At 37.0% G+C, this 15,059-nt stretch overlaps 1 pseudogene; it reads right to left on the reverse strand.

The window, feature by feature from the left end:
- Positions 1–3,033: 3,033 nt before the first annotated feature.
- Positions 3,034–3,817, reverse strand: LOC121452495 (annotated as a pseudogene).
- Positions 3,818–15,059: the final 11,242 nt, after the last annotated feature.

Genomic DNA, 15,059 nt, shown 5'->3' on the forward strand with positions numbered 1-15,059 from the left:
TTCTTTCTTTCTTTCTTTCTTTCTTTCTTTCTTTCTGAGGCAGAGTTTCTTTGAGCTTTGGAGTCTATCCTGGAACTCTGGAACTCTCTCTGTAGACCAGCCTGGCCTTGAACTCACAGAGATCTGCCTGTGTGCTGGAATTAAATGCATGTGCTGCTACCACCACCCAGTGGTTTCAAGCTTTTCTGTAAGACATATTTTATAATTCTGAAATTTTTACAGTAATTCTTGATGGGGAGTATTACAGAATTAAAAAGATAGTTTTTGGATTTTGTTATCAGCACTCAAGAGGTTGAGGCTGGTGGATCTTTGTGAGTCTGAAACCAATCTGGTCTCTATAGAGACTTCTAGATCCTCTAATTCCTTTTCTTTCAAAGAAATTAAAAATTTATTGGATAGCTCTTACATTTCACTGTCATTTGCCATCAATGACTTTTTTTTTGGTGGTTGTTATTGTTCTTGTGTTTATGACAGGCTATGGTTCAGATGGTTGTAAGCTCCTACAAGCCTTCCAGTGTCAGGCTCCCAGGTCCTAGGTTACAGATGTGAATCACACATCCAGCTTAACTTTTAAGGGTATTTATTATTTTGAGCTATCATTGCTGGAAATTTGAGGGAAACAGTTGTTCAGAAAGAGAACATAGAACTATTTGTATACTGAAAGCAATTACTTGTTTGTTTGTTTAATTGTTTATTTATTTAAGAGTGTCTCATTGTGTATCTCTAACTGGCCTGGAATTTACTATGTAGACTGGCTGGTCTCAGACTCACAGAGACCGATCTGCCTCTGCCTCCTGCATGCTGGAATTTAAAGTTGTGAGCCACCATTCTTGGCAAGTTGTCTCACTTTTAAATTAGGGTACATTTCATTAAAAGAATGTGAAGACAAGTTCACTGGACATTTGAAGTTCAATAATACACTATTTTTAATACACATTTTTAATTTATGTCTGTTCAGCTAAGTCATGCACACATGAATTACAAAGATACCCTTAGTTTGTCACCTACATTGAGTTGATTATGCAGACTTCAGTCTTTACCTCAGCATCAAAGACTGAGATCAGAACACCAGCATCTTCTGTTGACAGTGGTAGCAAGGATATAATGCCTTGTTATTAATATTAACTTCTAAAGTTAGAGCTACAGTAACTTGAAGTAGCTATCTGAAATTCCTTGGTATCTGCCTTCTAAATTCTGCTTATAAACATGCTAGCCATTAGAGTCCTGTAAAGATTGTCTTCTTTTTTCCTTGAGATCAGTCTTCACTTGCCTAGAAAAGCCCACATAAGTTTGAAATCCTTCCTATAGTTTTTATGATGGTGAGATGTTCAGATAATATAAATATTAAACATTAGAGGTCATTCATATAGTTATTTAGAGGAAGTGAAACCACACTTGGCAAAGAAATTTTATACACAAAATATAAGTTGTATGCCAGAGGAGCAGTTTTTGAAATTTAGCTTGGCTGCAACAAACTTTAAAATGCCTTTCCATTTAGAAATTTGATCTGTGGAAATCTGCTGAGCAGCCTTCTCACCTGAGTGTGTGACAGTGTTCTCGCAAAGATACACTTAAAACATTTGAAAGCAGAAAGCACAACATTCCTTCAGTAGAAAACAGGTTAAATTGGACATTTTTCTAAAAGTAGCCCTTTCGGTAGCCCCTGCAGAGACATCCAGCTTGTAGTAAGTTGAAATAAATCAGTTTGCACAGTATGTTTAGATTTAGGTAAACTGGATATAAGCCTGTCTATGCTTGGTATGTGTTCATTTCTGAAGGATAAAAGGAAACTGGTAGACTTTAGCCTCCAGAGATTAAGTGGTTCTCGATGAGAAGAGGAACATGTACTTTATTCCTCTTTGTGATGTTAATAACAGTCTTTACCAAAATTTACAATCTTTAAATCATAACATTGCAAACAAGCAAAAAATACACTTAAAAAATCCCCCAAACTATGATTTGCCTATTGTTCAAAAGCCATAGTGGCCAGACAATAATGGCACACGCCTCGAATCCCAGCACTCAGGAAGCAGAGGCAGGCGGATCTCTGAATTCTAGGCCAGCCTGACCTACAGAGCAAGTTCCAGGACAGTCAGGGCTACAGAGAGAAATCCTGTCTAGAAAAGCCATACACACACACACACACACACACACACACACACACACACTATACTTAAATATATATATTCTGTGTGTGTGTGTATACATACACACATATGTATGTATCCATGGTGGATTTTTATTTTCATAATGATACTTTCCTACAGAAACCAATTTTTCTTAAATAAAGACATAATTATATATTGACAGTTTCATAGGAAAAGGAATTCTGTATTTTTGGTGCTGTATAAGTTACTGGCATACCAGTAATTTGGGGCCTATGATGATCAAGATTGCTTAGATCCTGGACCAGTGTACAGTGAAGTGTTACATCAGCAGGTCATCCTCTGAACTCCTTAAAAAATAATGTTTTATTGAAAAATGAGAATAATTCTCATTTATTAGTTTTCAAATGTTGCATATCCAGATATTTACCACATATGCAAAATATAGATACTATTGTATTTACACAGATATATGTAAAACATTTGCACATATGTAAATATATGCTATACATGACGTAAAAAGTAAAATACATGGGAGTCTTGTTTTCTTAAATCAAAAATGAGTTAGTATTATTAAGAGAAATTTTCATATGCAGCTTGTCTTTAGCAATATAATTTTAAATATAACAATTTTAATTAATTTATGTCGAGGTTTTATTCTTTTGGAGTTTTTTTTAAAAGGCCCTTAATTTGGACAAAAATCAGACTATAGAAATGAATATTTCTATATTCTATATAACTATCTTAACTAACTTTATTATTTATTTGCCAACAGGAAACGTTTACTAAAAACATGTTAAGAATAAATATCAACAAGGGATTCAGTCCATGTGCAGTGTGGATGGCCAGGATCTGGCCTAAATGGGTTGTGAGGGGCAGCTCACCAACAGCCAGAGGCATGAAGGACGCACAGCTACTGCTGCCACGTCTACAAGCGCTTTCTGCTGGACTTGGAAATGCCAGTCTTCCTTGCATTCTCAGGGTCAAAGACTTCTGGGATATCATGAGGCCAGTAGTCATTACATGGGGGCAGCGTGGTTCGGAGATGGACTGGACATGACATACTTGGCCACGCAAAGAAGATGCATCCTAATACCCATGTCTCTCAGCTTTGACCATGGATGAGGAGGCTGTGGCAGATGGTTGCATATCTTCATGGCATCCAGGAAGGGGTCTTAGACGAACTGCTCCACATCCAGGACGACCCAGCCGTGCAGAGTGAACTCCCTTCTCAATCAGCTGCTTGCTATGCACGAACTTCTGCAACACCGGCTCTGCTTCCTTCTTTAACTTTTTGTCTTTGAGTTGATCAACCAGGTTCAAAATGTTTGTAGAAGAAGCAAAGCAGGTTTCTGAATCAATGATCAGTTCCAAGGCCTCTCCAAACAGATCCAGCTCGTTTTCTGCAAACTCCGCGGCCCTTTGGAAACTGAAGTAGCAAAATTCACCAGGGCACAAACCGGTCTCCTGCTGCCTTCAGGGTCTCCTTTGTCCCAACATACAAAGACTCCAAGACGATGCTGATGAAGTCCTCCAGCTTATCTACAGTGCCATTTAGGTCATGAACCTTGTTACAGTGGCGGCAGTCACCTAATCTCCCACTCCTATAGCACACATTTGTCAACAGCACTGATGAAGAGCTGATGGCTAATATGGACACCGCCACGGCATCCACTCTTCCGCGGCTGCCCTGCTTGTGCAAGGGAGCGCATGCGCCTAGAAGCCTGCCAATGGCTTAACTAACTTTAACATTTATTAATCTCAGCACATTCCCCCAAACTCAGGCTTTTATCTGCCTCATTTTCATGTGATTTACAAAATTTACAAATTAATTTACTAATTAAAATCGATTTTTTTTAAACTCAAAAAAAACCTTTATTGATTTCAGGCTAAAAACTAGATACTTGTTTTTATATAGACAACTGCTTTCTAATATTTAGTAGAAATTGTTTAACTTGTAATACGTCTTTAAAAAATGCTTAAATGTGAGGCGAACTCATCCAGAGGGAGTTTTTGTTACCTTTTCTACTGATGCACAGAACGCAAAGTATTTGCTGCGTGTCTTAGTGAAGAACCGGAACAAGAACCTGAAGCCGATTTTCTCCTCTTTTGGTTGACATCTGAACTCTATCACTGCTTCCTCCTGAGGAAAATGGCTCCTTCCATGCTTACACAAAAGCACCCCTACCTGATAGCATCTGGAACTCCATCCTCTCTGAGCCATCTTCATTTACTAGACCAGCATTTTCCTCACTTCTTATCAATCATGAACCAAGTAACATGAGGGGTTTTTTGGGGGAGGGGTATTGTTTAAATAATGAGCATGCACACTTTAGTCAATAGAAAAATGATGAAAATTTAAACACTGTTATTACCTGGAGGAAAGATTTGATTTTCATAGAGCTATAGAAAACATACTGGGTCAGTACTGACGTCTCAGTTCTAGTTTGCTGCCTACACAGAGGGGATCATTTGACACTGGGGGGTCACCGGTCTCTCCAGCCTCCTCCAGGATAACACCCAGTGGTGAGCAGAGACTGGGGTCCAGAGCTGAGTTTTAAGGCAACTCTGTTTCTGCTCTTAATTTTGTGTTAAGTTAATCATATTTATGGGTAGAAATAAAGGCGAATTTATACAATGTTTAATGAAAGTGATCTTTTTCTTTAAAAAGCACGTAGACTTTCTAAATAGCAGAGTTAAAATTAACAGTGAGCTCTCCCCACTACTACGCAGACCAAAACCAAAGGACGATTGTTTTTGAACTGTTAACTTTCTCTGCAGAGTGATGTTCGTTGGCATTGACATTGGGTAATATGCCACCGTAGTCCATTAGAACTCATTAAGAACCAACACTTTACCCACCAAGAGCTTTTTCTGTAAGGTCAATTAAATAAAACGTTAAAGCTGGCGTTGTGAATGTTTCTCCCTTGTAATAGTGAAGTCACTTTATTTTTAGCCTCCTTTTGATTAAGACTAGTGGTCAAAGATGACAAGACCCTCAGAAGAGATTCTGAAGATAAAGCACTTGGGCTACCCAGGCTGCAATCATGAACAATTAGGAAAAATGTACCAAACACTTCATTTCTTTCTCCAGGCTGCATGGCAAATTGCATTTAACATTTCAGGCTTGTTGCATTTTAAAATAAGGTCTCAAACGAAGCAATTTTCAAGACAGCTTCAATCAAGAGATATTGCTTAAATTTTTGTTATTGCTATAGAAATGAAAAGAGTGATTGTCCGTGTGATTAGCCTTGAAGATTGCTTTGGGAAGAGTTGGACAGTCCTAGTAACATGCCTATTATCATTTACAGTCTGTAAAATTGAACACTACATTGACTCTCAAGTCAGTTTTATAAGACTTCCTCTTTATCTGCTGATTTTATTCCACAGTTCTAACATGGAGCGGGAGTCAATCCTTGTAATGTGTTAATGTGTGGATAATTTACTTTTAATCATGGTTAAAAAGTTTCCCCAGTCAATAAAAAAATAAACACACGGTGGAATAAATTTAACCCAACTGATGCCTCCTGTGTGCAAAATTTGTACTAAATAGTTTGGCAGACAGATATGTTTAACTTGAAGAGGTTGTGATTTAATGACTAAAATTTACAAAAAAAAAAAAAGAAAGAAAAATGAACAAAATGAGTTTAAAAATTAGCACTTTTGTGTCTTTACAGGGTTTTTTTTTTGTGTGTGTTTCTTATACTTTATTTTCTTTTTCTTAAATCCTGGATTTTAAAAACTTTTCTTGTTTTCTAGAACACCCAGGACTACACAAAGACTGTGAAACACACACACACACACACACACACACACACACACACACACAAGATGATCATGTATGTTGTCTTTGTAATGTCGTGGAAATATTTAGATAGATAATATAAAAAGTTGTAAGCAGCATTCAAATTCTGTGAAAATATGCAAATGAGAAAACCTGGTAACACTTTAGCTGGTAATTTTGTTAGCATCACGATGATGTCTTGACACCACTTTGAACAATCATCTAATGTTTGTCTTCTAACCTTAGAAACTGACTGTGTAGACTAGACTGACCTTAAACTCACAGCAATCACCCTGCTTCTGCCTCTCAGACTCTGGATTAAAGGAGTGCACACCCTATAACGTCTTCTTGTGCACTGCTGTGAGGATAGAAAGTGGCGGAGCACTTCCCTCTGGGAAGCACGAGGGCTCTTCAGAAGCCCAGGTGGAACTGCCACGCGATCCAGCACATCTGAGCTGAGAAAGTGCCTAACAGAGCTGAAAACAAGGATTCCTGCAGGTGTTTGTACACGTGTTCATAGGAAGGTCACGTAAATAGCCCAAAGGTAGATGAATTGCTGGACCAAATGTGGTGTAAGCACACAATAGATTCTTAACCAACTCTAAGGAGGAGGAAAACTGTGACACATACATCAGCATGGATGAACCTTAGAAGCATGTCTGGGGAAATAATTCACTCACAAATCTATTATACTGATGTTATATAATTACACGCATATGAAGTACCTATAGTAGTCAGATCCATAAAAACAAAAAGGGAAAGGGTGGATACCTTGCCTAGAGGAAAAGAATTTATTTGATGGGGCCAAGGTTTGGAGCTTTTAAAGATGAATGAGGTTGATGGTTGGAAGTGAACTGTGCACTTAAGATAATTTAAAATGGTAAACTTCATGTGCATTTTAATCTATAGTCTACAAAACCAAAATGGCTAAGATAGGACAGAGCTGTACTTAGGCAGTTGAGTGCTTACCTGTACTGGGCTCCATAACCCAGACAGGCTAGGACACACTTATAATCTTAGCACTCAGGAAATAGAGGTGGCAGAGCACAAGTTCAAGGTCATCCTCTACCTAAAGAACTGGAGACCCGCCTAGGTTTCTTGAGACCCTATTTCATAATACATACATACAAAGATGCATAATATACTAACAGAACATCTAAATCATATATACTCTGCATCAAAAATGAAAATCATGTTTTATGTATCTCATTGAAATATTTTTAGAAAGGTATCAAAAGCAGGGTCTTTCTTCTGTTAAAAATAAAAAGGGGTCTAGTTTACACAGTAAGAGTATAGTACAATTAAAAACAAATTCACAGAGCAACTTGATATAGAATCTTAAATGTCAACAAATTATATTCTGTCATTCAAAAATCGGTTCTACTTGAATATTTTCTATGCCTTTCTTTTCCTTAGTCCATATGTAGTAGCAGAAAATGTCAACGTCAATAGGTATTAGCAGAAAATGTAATTGTGAGACTAAAATGAACTTAGAGCTCACAACTTTAGAAGCTAAAGATGCTTAAACAAGAGTCAAGAAGCTGGAGGTCCAAAGAAGCAAAGATTATATAAATACATAAAATATAGAATTACATACATTATTTATATAGTTGCTTGCGTCTGTGTTTTGGAGATGTTATTCTTTAGTCTCATGTTTGTTTTCTCATCCTTTTGGTCCTAAGAGAGGTTGTATTTTCTTTACTTTTAAGAATGATATATTTTATAAATTTGTTTTACATCCTGACTACCACATTCTTGTCTTAAACAATAGTCTTCAAATTACTATAATTGAGACTCAATAAAAGTGATACTGTCCTTTGTATCCCTCACTGAGGTTAGGCATCACACCAAAAATATGTTTGGTTGAAAATGCCAGCAATTTAATTGCCCCACAGGAACTTACTGTGTATCTAATTGGGCAGTCAAATGGCCCATCTAAGGCATCATTTGGAGACTCAGACACCACTGTCAACAATATTGCTTAGTCTTCATCGGCTTATTCTTCACATAGGCTCTTCTAGTGGCAGTCAAATGGCTGCCGAGACTTGTGTCACATCCTCCCAGGTGGCCTTTGTCGTGAAGGACATGAACTAAGGAAATCATTCACTAACTGCAGGCTGTGTGTGTGCCCACTCCAGTGACTGGTAATCCCAATGTTAACTCAGAAGACAGGGATAGACTTTCAAAGACGAATCTGGAGAAAGAGACTGGGAAAATTAGGCACAACAAGAGAGAAGTTCCAGGGGGCTGGAGAGATGGCTCAGTGGTTAAGAGCGTTGCCTGCTCTTCCAAAGGTTCTGAGTTCAAGTCCCAGCAACCACATGGTGGCTCACAACCATCTGTAATGAGGTCTGGTGCCCTCTTCTGGCCTGCAGATGTACATACAGATAGACTATTGTATACATAAAAAAATAAATAAATAAATAAAAAAGAGAAGTTCCACTGTCCACTAAGGCGATGTCTTCTCACTCTATTGTGGAGGCTTCTATCTAGACAGATTGATCACTGCTGCTCCTGTCCAGCCCACTATATCAGCCAGGGGATTGCACAGCTGTCTCCTAGCATTGAATCCTGTTCTTTTATGGAGCATGCTATCAGGAGAACTTGAGTGGAAAGGCAGACCACATGCGCTGGTAGGGAAGTTGGAAAGTTGCAATACGCCTCCTAAGCACTCTTGAGGCTTTGATGTAGACAGGCTAGGCAGCATGGAGGCAGAACCCACTCCAGTTCATTCTGATGGCAGCCTATACTGTTGAGGCCAGGAGCACTCATGCAGTACACACCGTGTCTGGGGCAGAAAGCAAGGCACTGACAACCTAGTAATGAACAACTTAATCCTGACTGTGCCATTCAGTTCCTTGAAGTCTCATTCTAAAAGCCAAGTTTTCCAGCCTTTCTGTTGTGGAAGCTATCTAATCTGACATATAGAAAGTAATTTTTTTCTTTGAGTCAAAATCATTGATTGCTCTATCGCTAATTCTTAGGAATTATTTTAAAGAATAATTATTTTCTTCAAGATGCTAATGATGGATGGATTAAGACATGATTCAACTTTTTAATGTATTTAACAGCTTCAAATTTTAGAGTTTATTATTCCATGCCCCCTTTTATGATGATGTAAAATTTATTAAAACAGGAAAGCATATCAATACATTTAAGAAACATTTTTTGAAAATATACAACTCTTCTTTAAACTAGTTAAAGTCAGATAATATTAATACTTCCATGTTCTATAAGTAATGTGTGACATTTAGTTTGATTCTCCGTTTCAAGTTTGTTTAACTGTACAGTGCACCTTTGCCCTTTATATAAATTAACATCTTTTTTGAGTGGAAGGGGCTCAACATAATTACAATGATTGTTATAAGGCTGTGAGAATTTACTATATGTTTATGAGATTTACGTTATATGTCCCTTATACATTGAAACACATAGGAATATGTTTATAAAATACCAGGTGTAGACCAGGTTCTTTCAAAATTCTAATGGTGGCAGTTTAAATACTATTTTTGTTGTTAATAATGGCTCAATACCTAGAGAGTCCTTCCAAGGTAAATTAACCAGGGAAATGTGCCAATTTTGACGTCGTTGTCGAATGACTGCATTCATTCCTTTTAGACTTAGCTCTCCATTTGCTGTTCCTCGGCACTCACTATAGAATTCCAGCTTGCTCTGCTTTTCACCTTTCTTTTAACGGTTTAACATAGAAGGTTGGATCAAGTCCATTGCTCCAATTGTATGTAGCTTAAAAGGCTCTGCACTGCTGCGCTCTTCCCATTGTGTCTGCTTCCCGAGTGGAGCGCTCTGCACCGCGCATTTCACTGGCGCGCTGCTTTCTAAGCCCATTTATGCCCATTCTTTCTGAAGACACGTGTTCATCTGGGATCTCAAATTGACTTCGCCCTATTCTGTGTCCTTAACTAAAAACGCACCATTAACGTTGATTGAGCTCACGCAAAGCTCTCCGTAAAGAGTGAAAGGCTGCCAAGGCTAAGTGTTTGCAAATACCTGTCTGAGCCACATTGAGAGGAAGAAATGAGAAATAATTGGGAACTTAAAAATGCTGTTGACATATATATTTAACAGATTAGTCTTTTTCGGTTGTTCCTAGAGAGAGACAGTTGTAAACATTTTGGAGGGGAGACCGAGCACCAAGTTACAGTTAAAGACGAAACATAGAGTAAAGCCATGTTAGGAGAACTATCGCAAGAGTTGAAGGAAAATATAGACTCATGTTAGAGCAGGGAAGATGCAAAAGCGTACATAGGCCATGGATATTATCTACAACATTTAAATGTCACCAACTTGATTTTTGAAGTATAACTGTTGCATTATGATTTATATAATAGTAAGATTACTATTTTTTTCTTTTACGAACAACTACTGGTATGGAATTTTTTTACACATTTAGAAACTAATTAGAATCATATAATTAAAAAGTAGGAAATTTAGAATTATGGGTTTAAATGTACATAACTGCAAAATTATACATTTTCATACTTGTAAGAAAAACACCTCACATTTATTTATAGTCTTGTGTTTGATAAAATTGTAATTCATTTAAAAATGTATCAAAATGGGTTATCCTGATACACTTTTAACTCAGGACACACGGAAAAACTGTCCCGATTACAGATGGACCAGAAAAGAAAGTGTTCTACCGTTGATCTACCTCTTTCCTGTAGCTCCCAGCCATAGTCCCAGCCTGTGATCGCTGCAACTGTCTATGGAACACGACAACGTTGAGAAACAGGGTTTATGTTGAATCAAACGAGCATATAGTTAAGGTGAAGCCCAATAAAATATAGAAGGTAAATAATTTAATTTCAGGTAATTAATACTTTCAAATATATTTCCATATTTCTTTGACTATATATTCAATTTTTAGGTTACAAGTTTTTATAGTTTTTTCCTGTTAAATCATTAAATAATTATAAGGAAATGTCATTACAAAAACAAAATTTTAAGATAAAAGCACATAAGTTGAATCTGAGAGGTACCTTTTGAATAGTTTACAAAGTAAATTAAATTAAAAAGATTGATGATATGGTATAATTATATTTTATTTTATATAATTAATTTTCCATTATAATTATATTTTTATAAAACAAAAATGTGGAGAAGCAGATTATTTTTAGCAAAATAACTGTGTTCCTGGCCAATCTAGTTTTAAAAAGCAGCTGTAAACTTAAGTAACAATTTGGTATTGATTTTCTTAGAAATATTTTAACGATGAAGGAAAGTATAAAAAGATGAACAGTTAAGTGCTTCAAGGGTGTCTGGAATTGCTAGGGTTTTTGCAGAGGCAACTTTTTCTGATGAGAAATCAGTTTCTAGCCCACAAACAAACGGAGTTGATTAGATTCACTTAATAACCAAAGTGTCTCTACTCATAAAGAACAAGGATAATTTATTTCCATTTATGTCAGTAATATTTAACTGAATTCAGCTCTAATTAAGATCAATATTTCAAAACATTTAATGCTTCTTACAATGTATGATAGTTTGTGGGTGGGAATATTATGCATGCTGTATATACAGGGTTACTGTAAAGCTAGTTGTATGCAGTGTACACCTGTACAAAAGGGCGTCATGTATATTTGAGACAAAAATATTCACAACAATAGATAATTCAACAGAAGGATCTAGGACTGTAAACTAGAGTAAGTGATAAGATCCTTACTGAACAATTGTAATTACAGTCAATTGTCATACGTAGATGTCAGAGGGTTGTCTTTCAGTTCAGCATAGTAAGTTCCTACTCTGTAATTCAAATGTGTTAATTTCTCACATTCCAGGTTGTTTGTGGAATTGAAGATCAAGTCATAATGGATTTGATTGACTGCATGCAAAATACATTTATCAAGGTATTTACTGAGAACAAAGAAATAATACTTGCATTGCAGAAGTTATACTTTTTATCCAAGCTAAATCTATTGGAAGAGAACGAAATAGTTTATAGTCTTTAAGCACGTTAGCTACGTAGAAAGCTAACACAAACTGCTGGCGGAATAGCATGTTATTATTAACTGCTTATATATGTGTAGTTGGAAAAGCAGTGAATTTGGAGTTGAAAAAAAATCTAGGATTGGATACATTATACACTATCCTTTTCGTAAGCCACACTTTCTTTCCATGCCTATCTAATTAGCATTTTAGAATAAGTCATTCAAAACGCGTGCCATCTGCAATCATTCCTATGAAAACATCATTTATCTCCCTGGATATTTTGCTTGCTTTGTTAAATAGGAGTGGGAAGGAGACAGACGTGTTGCCTTCGAATAACACGTAGCTTAACCTCCTCGCTAGTCCCAGGGGAGCTGTGCATGACGTCAGTGACATCTGCTGTCATGGCAGAAAAATACTATGATCTGCTGTGCTGAATAATGTCCAGAATCACCCTTAGTGTTTGCATATAAGGCATCATGATTCATATGAAAAGGCTACTGAAGGACAGCTATGTGTTCACTGTGTTCTGTGCAGTGCCTGGCAATACCTAAACTCTTGCTTATTATTATTCTTTGTGTCACTACTAAATTATGTATTAAATTTGTTTTATGCTCAATAAGAAATTCAGATGTAATTAGAATAATATTTATAAAATGTCCCCCAATTTTAAAAAATAAACATAAAAATAAAGCATTTATGAAAAATCCATAGGTGAAAAAAATCCCAGAATGTTACATAGAGTGGTATAAGTTATTCTTTTCTGCTTTATATGTTTCTGTTCTTGAACACTTTTCCCCAGTAAAAGCCTAATGCTTGTATTTGCCCTGGTATTTTAAAAAGACATGCTTTGTTGTAAAAGTTTCATACTCACTTCTAGTCATATAAGGAAACAAAGAGCGTGGAGTCCTAATTTCATAACAGGTGCACTCTCAGACACTGCAATATCGCAACCGCAGCGCAACCCGACACCTTCTGGACATCTTCAGAACTGCACAGCTATTCTGGGAACAAAGGCCCTGAATGCAACAGCTCTTTAAAACCCACACAGTAAGAAGTAAAAAAATCAATCTGCGATTAGGCTTGAAGGTTAACATATTACACAATTAATTTACAAAAGCCAGTATTAAAGGATTAAAAAGCACGAAGTTATTGCACACACACTGGAGTGATAGTTTCCAAAATACCTTTGGAAATATTTTCAGGTAGATTATAGGGTATGCAGTCGGATATAAACACCTTATGTTTATACAAGTAACATTGTAATGCTATGAAATTATATGCAGTGTAGCGCCAATACTCTGAATATAGGGTACTTTCTGAATTGTGCAGCCTATGTATATCAAAACGTGACTGGCATTTATTCATCATTTTTGTCTGGGACAGGGTCTCTTGTAGCTTAGTGGACATCACATCAGATAACCAAGGATGACCTTGAACTCCTTATCTTCCTGCTTCTACCCCCTGACACCTGTGTGCCACTGTGCCTGATGTGTGCCGGAATGGGGGTTGAATCCAGGGTTTTGTGCATGCTAGGCTAGGTGAACACTGCCAGCTGAGTAGCAGACCCAGTCCACTGGCCATCAATTTAGAGAACTTTATTTAACAACTAAAGTCAAATCCATGCTTGATTGTTTTGCGCTATTTTAGACACTATAACAATTTAGCAAAATTTTAAATGAAATATAATTATTAAAGGTCAAAACTTAGCTTGAACATGTGACTTTTTTATTTTTATTTTCATTTTTTTAGCTTGAAACCGCTTGTAAAATCGTATCACCACAGGCACATTGCTTGAATAGAAAATAAGGCTCTGCTGTAACTCTGAGAACAGGAACCAGCAGTGCCCATAGCTGGCTATGTTTAGGAACTAGCATCGATGACCACGTTTTGCATTTATCTCTAAGTGAGTTTTTATCTCTAAGCTGTCCTGGCTTAAGGGTATTTCTTTTTTTTTTTTCCCTTGCAAAGAATAGAACAAAAATGTGGCAAAAACTCACCTTACTGTAGCAATGGCTATGTTCTGTCTGCTGGCTCCTATTCTTGGAGATACAGCAATCTCACTCCCTTTATGAACAATCGTGTCCGTAGTGATACGATTTCACAGGAAGGCTCAGGCTAAAACAGACATGCTCAAACCAGGTTTTGACCTTTAATAATTAATTAAAACTCCAATGAAATGGAGTTTTATGTAATTCTAATTGTTTAGATTAGAACAATTAATTTAATTAGAACAACAAAAGTCTTCGCAGGGCAGACCACAATGAGATTTCACAATGAACTCCTTCTAACACCAGAAACAAACACTTGTATTTCTAGAATCTGTTTTATGTCCTATCACTTTTATCTTCTGAGATTGTTGTATACTACAATAAGTAGTTCATGACTGTTGTAGAAATTGGGGAAAGTAACTAAAATAACTACCTCGTTTAAAACCAGTAAGACCAATGGTATTAAGTCAGATTAACCAAGAGAGACGTCTTCATGTAGAACCAAAGGGCTTCAGCATATCAGAAACATAAGGTTTTATTTTTTCCTGACTACTGTCTGCTGACATTTGCATGATATTAAAAATAAATGTTTGCTCATTCATGCTCATTTATTTTTGAGCATGATGGAGGAAGGTCATTGGCTAATAAAGAAACTGCCTTGGCCCATTTTATAGGTTAGATCATAGGTGGGTGGAGTAAACAGAACAGAATGCTGTGAGGAAGAGGAAGTGAGCTCAGACTCGATAGCTCTCCTCTCTGGGGCAGATGCGATGAAGCAAGCCACAGGTCAGACGTGCTGAATCTTTCCTGGTAAGTGCACCTAGTGGTGCTACACAGATTATTAGAAATGGGCTAAATTAATATGTGAGAATTAGCCTAGAAGAGGCTAGATATAATGGGCCAAGCAGTATTTAAATGAATACAGTTTGTGTGTTGTTATTTCTGGGGCGTAAGCTAGCCAGACGGCCGGGAGCTGGGCTGTGGGAAGAGGCCCGCAGCTCCCTCAACATAGGTAGTTACATCTGACTTGATCTAGAAAGTTACTGCTCAAAACAAAGGTAGGCATGATGGTCACTTACCAACTTCATGGTTTAGATAACTGGAAGTAACTCTGCAGTAAGTGACTTTTGCATTGTATAAGTGTTCAGTTCCCAAAGACAGATATATTCTCATTTTGTCTAGTTAGAAATTATGTCAGCCTGGAAATCATTCAAACAACTGATTGCAGCCAAC

Source organism: Microtus oregoni, unplaced genomic scaffold (genome assembly GCF_018167655.1).
Source record: "Microtus oregoni isolate MIOR12 unplaced genomic scaffold, Mior012 000009F_ref0000495, whole genome shotgun sequence".
NCBI lineage: Eukaryota > Metazoa > Chordata > Mammalia > Rodentia > Cricetidae > Microtus > Microtus oregoni.